Below are 10,920 nucleotides of genomic sequence, written 5' to 3'. Positions count from 1 at the left end.
TCAGCCCAAAGGTTATGGATTTTTCAATTTGTTTTAAAGTAAATTCTCCCTTCACCTAATTGCTCAGAGCCTCTTGCTCCATTCAGAGAGGACATCACTGCTCCATGTGCAGGCCCAGGGCATCCTTCCTGGTACATCTCCCACCTAGACTCTCATGACAGGTATAGAGCCCAGGTTGACTGTAGGTTGGGTTGGAATCCCAGGCTCACATCTTCATGTCTTCATGAAGACATGAAGACACTCAGCCAGGAGGTCTTGCAGGTAAATTCTGAGAGGTCCTCTTCTGATGGCAGAACACTGTCACATTGCCCGAACCTGACCCTAAGGCAGTGTAACCGCTGCTACAAGTATTTCTATACATAGTACTTAGACCCCTCTTTGGCCCTCACACCTGTGCATGGAGGGATATGCAGTGACAGGATTGCTGGCCTGGGGGTCGGGGCCTCCAAGACCAGCTCTCCTCCTAATTAGCTCTGTGAAACTAGGAAAGCTCCTTTTCTCTCCGGACTCAGTTTCTTCGTCTGTAATGTGGGTGAGGTGGACTGAGACACTAAAGTTGCTTTCAGCCCTCGTCACATGCTGCATTTTCTTTTAATACAGAAAAGTAATTTGACAGGAAAGTACAAAGAATAATGTAGCACCACTCACATCCCTGCTGTTCAAGGTGAATGTGTGTGTGTGTAGATGTGTATTCTCAGTGTAGCACTGCTCACATCCCTGCTGTTCAGGGTGAATGTACGTGTGTGTATGTGTGTATTCTCAGTGTAGCACCACTCACATCCCTGCTGTTCAGGGTGAATGTACGTGTGTGTGGATGTGTGTACTCTCAGTGTGGCACCACTCACATCCCTGCTGTTCAGGGTGAATGTACGTGTGTGTGGATGTGTGTACTCTCAGTGTGGCACCACTCACATCCCTGCTGTTCAGGGTGAATGTACGTGTGTGTATGTGTGTATTCTCAGTGTAGCACCACTCACATCTCTGCTGTTCAGGGTGAATGTACGTGTGTGTAGATGCGTATTCTCAGTGTGGCACCACTCACATCCCTGCTGTTCAGGGTGAATGTACGTGTGTGTGGATGTGTGTACTCTCAGTGTGGCACCACTCACATCCCTGCTGTTCAGGGTGAATGGACGTGTGTGTATGTGTGTACTCTCAGTGTGGCACCACTCACATCCCTGCTGTTCAGGGTGAATGGACGTGTGTGTATGTGTGTACTCTCAGTGTGGCACCACTCACATCCCTGCTGTTCAGGGTGAATGTACGTGTGTGTATGTGTGTACTCTCAGTGTAGCACCACTCACATCCCTGCTGTTCAGGGTGAATGTACGTGTGTGTAGATGTGTATTCTCAGTGTAGCACCACTCACATCCCTGCTGTTCAGGGTGAATGTACATGTGTGTATGTGTGTATTCTCAGTGTGGCACCACTCACATCCCTGCTGTTCAGGGTGAATGTACGTGTGTGTATGTGTGTATTCTCAGTGTGGCACCACTCACATCCCTGCTGTTCAGCGTGAATGTATGTGTGTGTATATGTGTATTCTCAATGTAGCACCACTTACATCCCTGCTGTTCAGGGTGAATGCATATGTGGGTATATATGTATACTTGCAATTTGTATAGGTCATATATTTATTCTCCTTTTTAGGAAATGCAGAAATCAAGGCAAACATCAACACCTAAGAGACTCTAAGCAGGATACACTTGCACCTGGCAAGATATGCTGTGACCAACACCTAGAAAGACACATGAGTTAGGAGTCCCCACATAACAGCCCTTGCTTCGGGTTGGTTCACAGGCACCATTGGTTTGGCCAACAATGATTTTTAAAGCATGAATGTTGATGCCTTCCAATGGAGCATGTCTGTGGGGCCTGGTTCCATTATAACACCCCTGTCCCCACTTCCTGTTCATCATGGCACTCCCGTTTACATATCCCACCAGACCATTAAAGTCATTTGATTTTGCGAACATGAATTTATTATGCCTGCCTGAGAACAGAAATAATAAGAGTGTTTTCTAGCTTTTCATTTTACCTCCACTATCGCTCCCAAGAGATTCCATAGGCAAGAAGGGCACAGAGAAGTGTATACTTCCTGCTTTAGATCGATCGCATCCCAGTACGACACAGGAAGGACATGGGCTTGAAATGAACAGACTTGGGCCCAGATTCCAGCTCCATCATTTGCTTCTTTATCCAGAGCCTCCGATTTATTTGCCTTCCAGAGTTTCTGCAGTGATCAGCAAAACCATCTGGCACAGGGGAGCACACAGCGGGAACTCAATCAATGCTAATTCCTTCTCTCATCCTGTTGCAGAGTCAGCCCCAACCTCTCTCCTGTGTCTTCTCCAGGGAAGAGGTCTCTTGGGCTCACCCAGGCTGGGCTGTGGTGTGCAGTTCTTTGTTAGGAGATATGAAAAGCCCAGCAATGGAAAAGCTGGAATAAAGGAACTCAGAGTGGGGCTGCCTGCTGTGTTCCTTTTGCAGTCACACACAAACATGATGGTGGGGAACAGCACCAGGGGCGTGCCAAAGACGGCAGCAGCACTGGTCAGATGCAAATTGCCCTTCAGAAAATGCCTGAGGCAGCACAGCTTTTGGCAGCCTGACTTTTTTTTTTTTTTTCTAATCAAGGCAAAGATTTCTCTACAAAAGCACATAGTAAAGGAAGCCAAAGGAATGTTAGTGCCTGTCTCCGAAGCCACATGTATCTATTTTTAGTCCTAGTAAAGCCCGGTACACTGTAATCAGTATAATAGCATGCTCTCTTTCATAAAGACAGATGACACAGTTGACCTCCGGTCCCCATCTGCACACACGACGTGTGCTGTGGGTTTGTCAGCTGTGGACTTGGGTTATTTGTCTGGACCTTCTCATCTAGTTTGGATCAGAACCAGGCATTTGCAGGAAGACTAGGAAAAATGAGTGTGGGGTCAGCTGGCCCGTGGGTGTGGAGTCTGAGGGTGGCGTGGGTGGAATTCGTACGGAATTTTTTTCAAGCCACTTCTGTAAGACCTACTGGCCCTTTACACTTTGTGGAATCAAATCTCTACCTTGATCTTTTTCACCCAAGTTGGTAACTCAATACAGCCTTCCTGCTGGACCACTTCCTAGTCTTGGGTCATCAAATACTTACTCTCAGCCTCCTTGAATACTGTAAACCTCAATTTCCCCCAGGCAGGGAGCCGTGGGCACCGCACATTGCACAGGGACCTAAAGACACGGGAGGAAGAAACAGCGTCAGGTTTCTCACGTGGTGAAGCTTCCAGAACCCCCTCCCTTACAGACAGCACCGTCCTTCCGCCTGGAGCCTTCTCTTCCTGCGCCCCACAGCAGTCTTCATCATCTCTCTGGCTTCAGTCTGCTCTTCTCCCCCTCTGGACTGGGCTCATCCCACTAAATGACCCAGGCGTTTCAACAGTACATGCAAATGTTATGGCTCTTTTGGCCCCTGCCTAATCCAGAGTCTTCAGTCTCCAAATCTTAACGTCATTCTGCTAGTCCTGGGAAAAGCACAAAGAAATCTCTTACCAAGCCTCATTTTCCTCACTTGTAATGTACAGATGATTTCTTAGTTCCCTTCTAATTTGAAATCCTAGTCCCAAGAATGGCTTACCCAACTGTGAGCAACCTGATATAAGCCTATCATCATTGGATATAATTGGGATTTATATATATATATATACATACATATACACACACACAGGTAGAAACAGGTAGAAATATACACAGAAGAGTCATCTTTTATACAAGCCATCACAGCCGACAATTATATATAAAGACCTTAGTCATGTATATTGTAGCATTCAGTTTCACAATAAACTTAATAAAGGCAGGGCAGGTGTTGTCACTCAAATCCAGATCCTCTGACTTTAGGGCCAGGGCTCTCTCCATGACCCTACACTGTATCCCTGGTAAGCAGAGGCACAGGGAGCTTATACGCCTCGGAGAGAGTTGGGAAGTGGGGTACTCTCCCCTCTGAGGCCTCTGAGCTGGTATAATGCTATAGTTAGGATCAGGCCCTGCCTCAGGCTGACCTAAATTTGAATCTTAGCTCTACCATTTAGTAGCTGTGTACTCTCGAGCAAGCTATTCCACTTCTCTGAGCCCCTAGTTAGCACTCTGTAAAATGAGGGAATTAATAATACAGACGTCGCAATGGAGTTACGAGGATTTACTGAGGTAGTCCAGGGAAGTGCTTAACACGGATCTGGCACGCAGTGCCCACCAACAGGAATAGGATTATTTAGATTAAAATTGCATATTAACTTGCGTTGATTTGCAAAGTGTTTCCTGCCATGTCTGTTCAGAATAGTTTTAATTTTTAAAACCCAGGACCAATACACTACTCCTAGTGAAGAACTTGAATCCAAGGTGAGATTAGATGAGCAGGTTCAGAAAGGATGTTCGAGAAACTTGATGGAAGAAAAGGCACCACTTGTGGAACTCCGTGGTCTTTCAGATTGCTGTAATGCCCGTGATTCATTATGGCCAAAGCAGAGCAAATCGTGTCAATAAACAGAGCTGCTCACAAGGAATGGCTAACAGGTCTCTTTAAAGGAGCACCAATCCTGTAAAAAGCCAGAAGTAAGAATTAATAATAGCAAAACTTGGCATTCAATGCAGGACATATTTCCTGCATGGGACCCGCTCGGAATACTTAAAGGTCCATCTGGAAACAGCATCAGGCAGAAGCGGGCTCTGCAGCCGGGTCAAGCCAAGCCTCCTTTCATGCTGAGAGCCTGACTCTTCTGAAGTTACAAAGTTCAAGGTGAATCCTCTTCCACATCCCAGATAACCAGCTGCCACCCAGGGGTTCCTGATCAAAGCTCTTCCAAGCTTAGATTGGATGAAGTGTTAGGGAGAGACCTAGAAAGTACCCAGGGTCCAATACAATGGAATCCGCTTCTCAAACCAGCCCGTGCTGCTGAGTGTGCAGCCCCTATATTCTCTAGGATCCCTCTCTTAGAGACATCTGGTACTTCCAAATCGGTTTCATCTTTTAGACGTATATGGAAGAGTGGAGGTTTAAGTATCTTAGGGGGAAATCTAAGGAGACACAGAATAGAACAAAGTGAAGAGCTGCGGTCCAAAACTGGGGATCACTGGGTTCTGCCTCTGCCGCTGCCTCTGGCTTGTGTGGTATCTATGACCCATGGCTCAGAGTTCTGACAGAGGCTGACCCTCCACTTGTGAATATGCTCAGTGGAAATGCAAGCTTCCAAGTTGGGAAGGGCGAGAAGACTCCTAAGCCTTTCATACCCTGAGGTTCTACTTCCCTTCCTTTCTCTGGCCTCGGTTTCTTAATCTGTAAAGCATGGAGCCTAGGCAGGCCTCTCTGGACCACACGTGGCATTGCTGCAGGTCTTCTTGAATCCACGGGTTCAGCAGACATCCTCTTTCTTCAGCCTCGCTCTGGCCTTGAGTCAATTCTTGCCCACCTTTTAAAAAATGCTCCTGTGTCAATGGCTACCCTGATGTTCAGCTGGAGTTGGAAGTAAGAGCTGCCCAGAGCATCTTCAGTGGATGGCATTCACCGCATGATTAACTCTGGGAAGACATGCTTAGCACCAATGGCACATTTAGTCTGTTTCTGGCAGAACATGACAAATCTAACCATCCGAAGCAGGGCCTTACAGTCAGGGCGACCCACCAGTTTATCATACAAAGAGGGATACTTTTGAGAGGGACAGGGGCTGCTATTAATAAATACACCTGAACCACAGGGCTGTCCCAGATAACCTAGGACATAAGGTCATTATACTTAAAGATATCTATGGAGGAGAGTCTATGATGATTTAATCGTGAGCGGGAGGCAGGAACAGATGCCCCGTGTGGACACGCATGGGGTCGGTTTGCTTATCACATAGACCTGAGGACACTGCTGGTGCTGAGTTTGCAGGCATCAGGGATGCTAAATGTCCTGCAGTGCACAAAACAATCCCGAACTACAGAGAATTACCTGGTCAACATGGCCAAAATTTCTCTACTGAAAAATATTAACATGGTGAGATAATAATAACTGTAAACAATGATGTGAAACTCAGGATGACAACTTTCAATGCTTTCAGGCCCAGTCAGGAATTGAAAAATCTATGCCCCTTCTTAAGGAGTTTAAATTTAAGTCTTTAAAACAATGCCAAACAATTTTCATATGCACTGAATTTGGCTTTGGGCCTCCAGATTGTGGCCTTCTAATAGACATTTAGTGATCAGACATGACGTTTATATTATGTTAAGTAAAAAAGAAAAGCTAGAGCATAATCCCGTTGTGTGTGTATATATACACATATATATGGAGGGAGAAAATTCATATATGTATGTATGTCAGTCCACATATGTATGTACATATGTGTATGTGCACAAACATTCCGGAAGAATGTAGAATGAAATTTAGAGTGACAAAAAGAGTAGATGACCCAAAGCTTAGGTGTTTTCCCTTTAAAGCTTTCTACAGCCATGGAGAAATATGAACCTTTTTAGCAGATATTGGCAAGTACTTAGCATGAAGGCCCCCTGGGAATAGTCTATGAAAAGAAACAGCAGCCACAACTCTAGGGTCTGTGCCTGTGATTGTCATCACATCCCAAATGATTTTTCCTAACCCTCAATCAGACTTCTGAAGGACATAAATCCACATCCCTGGGCTCAGCCTATTGACCCACAGGAATTGGAGCAATGTTGAAGGGTGGGGTACGCACTGGTGGGGAAGGGGAGGGAACTGGTTGCAAAGGAGCAAACCATTCTGCACTCGCATGCTCTTCTGTGAAGAAAACACGTGCCCAGGCCACCAAGACAATCAGTGCTAGGCTCCAGAACAGGAAGAAATTCACTAAACACTACATCGCTGACACAAAGAGCAGAGAAAGTTTGCCAAGAGTGCAGCCCCGTCTTGACCGGGACATCAGCACTGAAGGCAGGGCCCGCTGCCAGGCTCGTGATTTCTGAAGCAAAGGTGCAGCCAGGTGCCCTCGTGCTCCTCCAATGGCTCTCAGATAATCTTGACTTGGGCCTGTAGCTGCCAAGGGTTCACTGGGACTGTTTTCTCATGTATGTGGAAGGAGATGCCTTTTCTAAGCCTCTCCGTTATGCTGGGCCCCAAACCTCCATGAATTTCTGCCACTCTCATAATAATCCTTTAATGGGCTAGGTCCCTTCCATGTACCAACTCATTTAATCCTAACAATAACCCCATGAGACAAGCATTGCTGTCCCCATTTTGCTGATGAGGAAACTGAGACTCAGGGAAGTTAAGTCTCACAGCTATTCAGTGTCAGGTTTCAAGTCTGGACTTGTCAGTGCCACAGTCTTTAACTTCTTGTGCTTACCCCACCATTGCACACCTTCAAGGAGCAGCAGACAGCTGAGGTAGTTCCTTCGTGGGCATTGCAGCTGGTACTGGTAACTTCTTTTTTTTTTTTGAGACGGAGTTTCGCTCTTGTTACCCAGGCTAGAGTGCAATGGCGCGATCTCGGCTCACCGCAACCTCCGCCTCCTGGATTCAGGCAATTCTCCTGCCTCAGCCTCCCGAGTAGCTGGGATTACAGGCACGTGCCACCGCGCCCAGCTAATTTTTTTGTATTTTTAGTAGAGACGGGGTTTCACCGTGTTGACCAGGATGGTCTCGATCTCATGACCTCGTGATCCACCCGCCTTGGCCTCCCAAAGTGCTGGGATTACAGGCGTGAGCCACCGCGCCCGGCCCTAGCACTGGTAACTTCTAACCGTTGCAGCTGTCGCCACTTGAGGATAATGTCCAAAGACACGAGGGGCTTTGGAACTTGGACTTTGGGGAAAGGATGTAGACTGACCCAGAAATCAGCCAGAAATTGCCTCAATAACGCCTGATAAAATTAAGTTTAAAGAGGAATGGCAGTGAGAATTGCATGCGGAGAAAGTGATCACTTTTTTATTATTATTATTTTTTTAACCGGAGTTTCACTCTTGTTGCCCAAGCTGGAGTGCATTGGCGTGATCTTGGCTCACTGCAACCTCTGCCTCATGGGTCCAAGGGATCCTCCTACCTCAGCCCTCCATGTAGCTGGGATTACAGGCATGCACCACCACACACAGTTAATTTTGTATTTTTAGTAGAGATGGGGTTTCACCATGTTGGCCAGACTGGTCTCAAACTCCTGACCTCATGTGATCCTCACCCACCTTGGCCTCCCAAAGTGCTGGGATTTCCGGTGTGAGCCACTGCGCCCAGCCAGAAGTCATCACTTTCTCTGAGTCTTGGATCCCACCCAACTTTGTGGAATCCTGTATTACTTTTCTATTGCTGTATAACACCCCAGAACAAAGTGTTCAAAACCCACCTCGTTTACTTAGCTCGTGATTCTGTGTGTTGGCAATCCGGGCAGGGCTCAGCTGGGTGGTCCCTCTGCTGTTGGCTAGGCCTAGGCTCCCCCGTGTGTCTGCGGGTCAGCTGTTGGTTGACTTTGCTGAATCTCACTGTGCTCTTCACATTTCTGAGGCCTGCCCTGGACAGCTGGGCTGACTTGGCTCTGGTTCACTTGGTGTCCCATCATCTAGCAGGCCAGCCTGGGTTTGTTCACATGACTGGACAGGTTTTGAAGGAAAATGAAGTTCACAAAGGCTCCTTGAGACTTAGACTCAGGATTAACATGGACACTTCTGCCACTTCCTGTTGGCTAAAGCGAGTCATAAGGGCAACTTTGATTCAAGGAGTAGGGAAACAGGCTTCACCTCCTGCTGGAGCAAATGCAAAGTCATATTCCAAAGAGGCATAGTTACAGAGGAGAATAATGGTGGTCCTTCCACAAATAACTGTTATTAATTGGCTTCACATAAGTGTAAATGGTAACCACTTCATGCTTACCCAAGATGGTCCTCACTACTGCCCCTTCCTATTCAAGTTAGATTGGCGTAGAGAACCGTAACCAGGTGGATGCTGACACCCAAGCCCACCCCATCTCCACCCCATTTCCCATGCATTGTGCCTAATAGTCTTCTTCAATTCTTCCAGAAACTGTAGCCCAAAAAGATAGCGCCCACCCCCACACACATAATTAGGGCGAGCGAGCCCGCTGCCTCACCTTTGGGGGACCTAATCTCAGCTGGATCTCAATCTGTCTCTCCACACAATCATTATTTTTTAAAAAACTTAGATGAGTACCTTTCACCTACCTCATATAGAATATGCCTGTCATTATTCTAGCATTTAAGAATAAAAGGAAAAAACGAGACCAGTTTCTGCCCTCATGGAGGTCACAGACTGTTTCTCTAGGGAGAATAGAGATAAACAAATATTATCTTCATTTCACAAATGACACAAGGCCCACCATCACAAAGATGATATGGGACATGACCAGGATTTGAAATCAAGCGGGTCCACTTCATAGCCCATGTGCCTATTCTCCACTGTCCCGCACAGCAAGAGCAGGGCCAGCCTTTATGGTATAGTTGGGTAAAGGCCAAACCATGAGAGACAAGGAATAAATTTGGGAGATAAGGAGCAGAACGATAGGAATGTCCCTGCAGAGTGACAAAGTGTGGGAGATGCAGAGAGAAGGGAAACAGGCGGAGTTCTTCCCACTGCAGCTTGCTCCGAGGGCTACGGAGAGGTGGAAGCCCGCTCCCTCCAGCCAAAACTTGGGCTCACACAGGGGCCTCAGCAGGGCCCTGAGAATTGGGCATGGCTCCCTTCCTCCTGCCAAAGTCATTCTCCTAGCCTTCAAAGTGGTCTTCAAGGGAAATCTTGCTGCTTCCTCTAAGTGCCAGGCAATACCAGCTTCTTAACGAGAATAAGGAGGTATGCGTTGGCTCTCTGGAAGTGTTCATCCAGCGAGCCAATTTATATTCATTGTGATTCAGCAGTTATTTACGGCATTCCCACGGGTGTAGCGCCAGCTGGAGTCAAACTTGGTAATTGTTTCCCACCTTATCCTCAGCAATTACATTCCAGCCGATGGTATGTACACCAATATAAATTGTTCACCAATAAACACATCTCTTAAGAGCCTTATTTATCTTATGGAAGCTTCATGAAATAATCATACAGATTCATCATGCCATATTCCGCCCATAGACTTTATAGGGGATTCCCCATTAAAGTTAATGGGGAAGGTTGTGAGGTGTCTTTTTCCCCCTCCCTCGGCATAGATCAAAGTTAGTGCATGGCCAATAAAAGACACATTTTTCAAAAGATCTCCTGGGTCGTTCCTGCCCACCTCCTCAGTGACTGCGAGAGTGTCTTCCCTTCTTAAGTTTTGCCTTCTCTGTAGTAGATCAACTTTGCCTATAGGCCCACACTTCGTCCTCAGCCCCTAGTTCCCAGGACTTCCTGACCTCATGCTGGGAAAATCTTCCTGCCTTAAAACTCCAGTATTCTTTCTCTCCTTCACCCAGTGTCTTTCTGCTCACTGTTCCCACCTAACGCCATGGCCTTCTGTGGGTGTTTCCACTACTGGATGCCTCTTTTCCCTTGGTTTCCTGCCATTTTGTACTCATCAAAAGGTTCTGATCCCGCAGGCTTTTGTCATCAGTTGGAATATGTCACTTTCAACATTCTGATTTTCTGCTGGTTGGTTGGTTGGTTTTGGAATTGGCTTTTGTATTAGTTAGGGGAAAGGTTAAGCTGCTGTAATAAAAAGACTCCCAAGAAGCTTCAGCTTTAAAATGCTTGTCTTTTGTCTCTGATGTAACAGTCCTGAGTGGGCGAGCAGCTTTGCTATACGTGGCCATCCCCGAACCTCAGTTCCCTCCACCTTACTGCTCCACAGTCCTCGGCTAGATGGTCAAAGCCAAGTATAGGCACATCTAGCACCTGTGTTTGAGCTTAAGCGGTAAGGAAAGAGGAATGCCAGAAAAAATGGCTTTCCTTTCATGTGACAACCACCTGGAAAGGACACTTCACTCACCTCCCCTTGGCCCACGCTTGGTCCCAGAGACCCA

At 46.8% G+C, this 10,920-nt stretch overlaps 1 long non-coding RNA gene across 1 annotated transcript; it reads right to left on the bottom strand.

Annotated features, from left to right (window-relative positions):
- Positions 1 to 4,162: 4,162 nt before the first annotated feature.
- LOC105722554 (uncharacterized) lies at positions 4,163 to 8,724 on the bottom strand. Its single transcript, XR_001108604.2, has 2 exons — positions 8,322 to 8,724; positions 4,163 to 4,574 (listed from the first exon to the last, which is right to left on the bottom strand). It is a non-coding gene; the product is annotated as an uncharacterized LOC105722554 (long non-coding RNA).
- Between the last annotated feature and the right edge of the window lie 2,196 nt (positions 8,725 to 10,920).

The sequence above is a fragment of the Aotus nancymaae genome, unplaced genomic scaffold, assembly GCF_030222135.1.
Source record: "Aotus nancymaae isolate 86718 unplaced genomic scaffold, 86718_ANA_hifiasm-v0.15.2.pri h1tg000038l, whole genome shotgun sequence".
In the NCBI taxonomy this organism is placed as follows: Eukaryota; Metazoa; Chordata; class Mammalia; order Primates; family Aotidae; genus Aotus; species Aotus nancymaae.
Note: the sequence above shows the minus strand (reverse complement) of the source record. Positions and strands in the feature narration are given on the sequence as shown.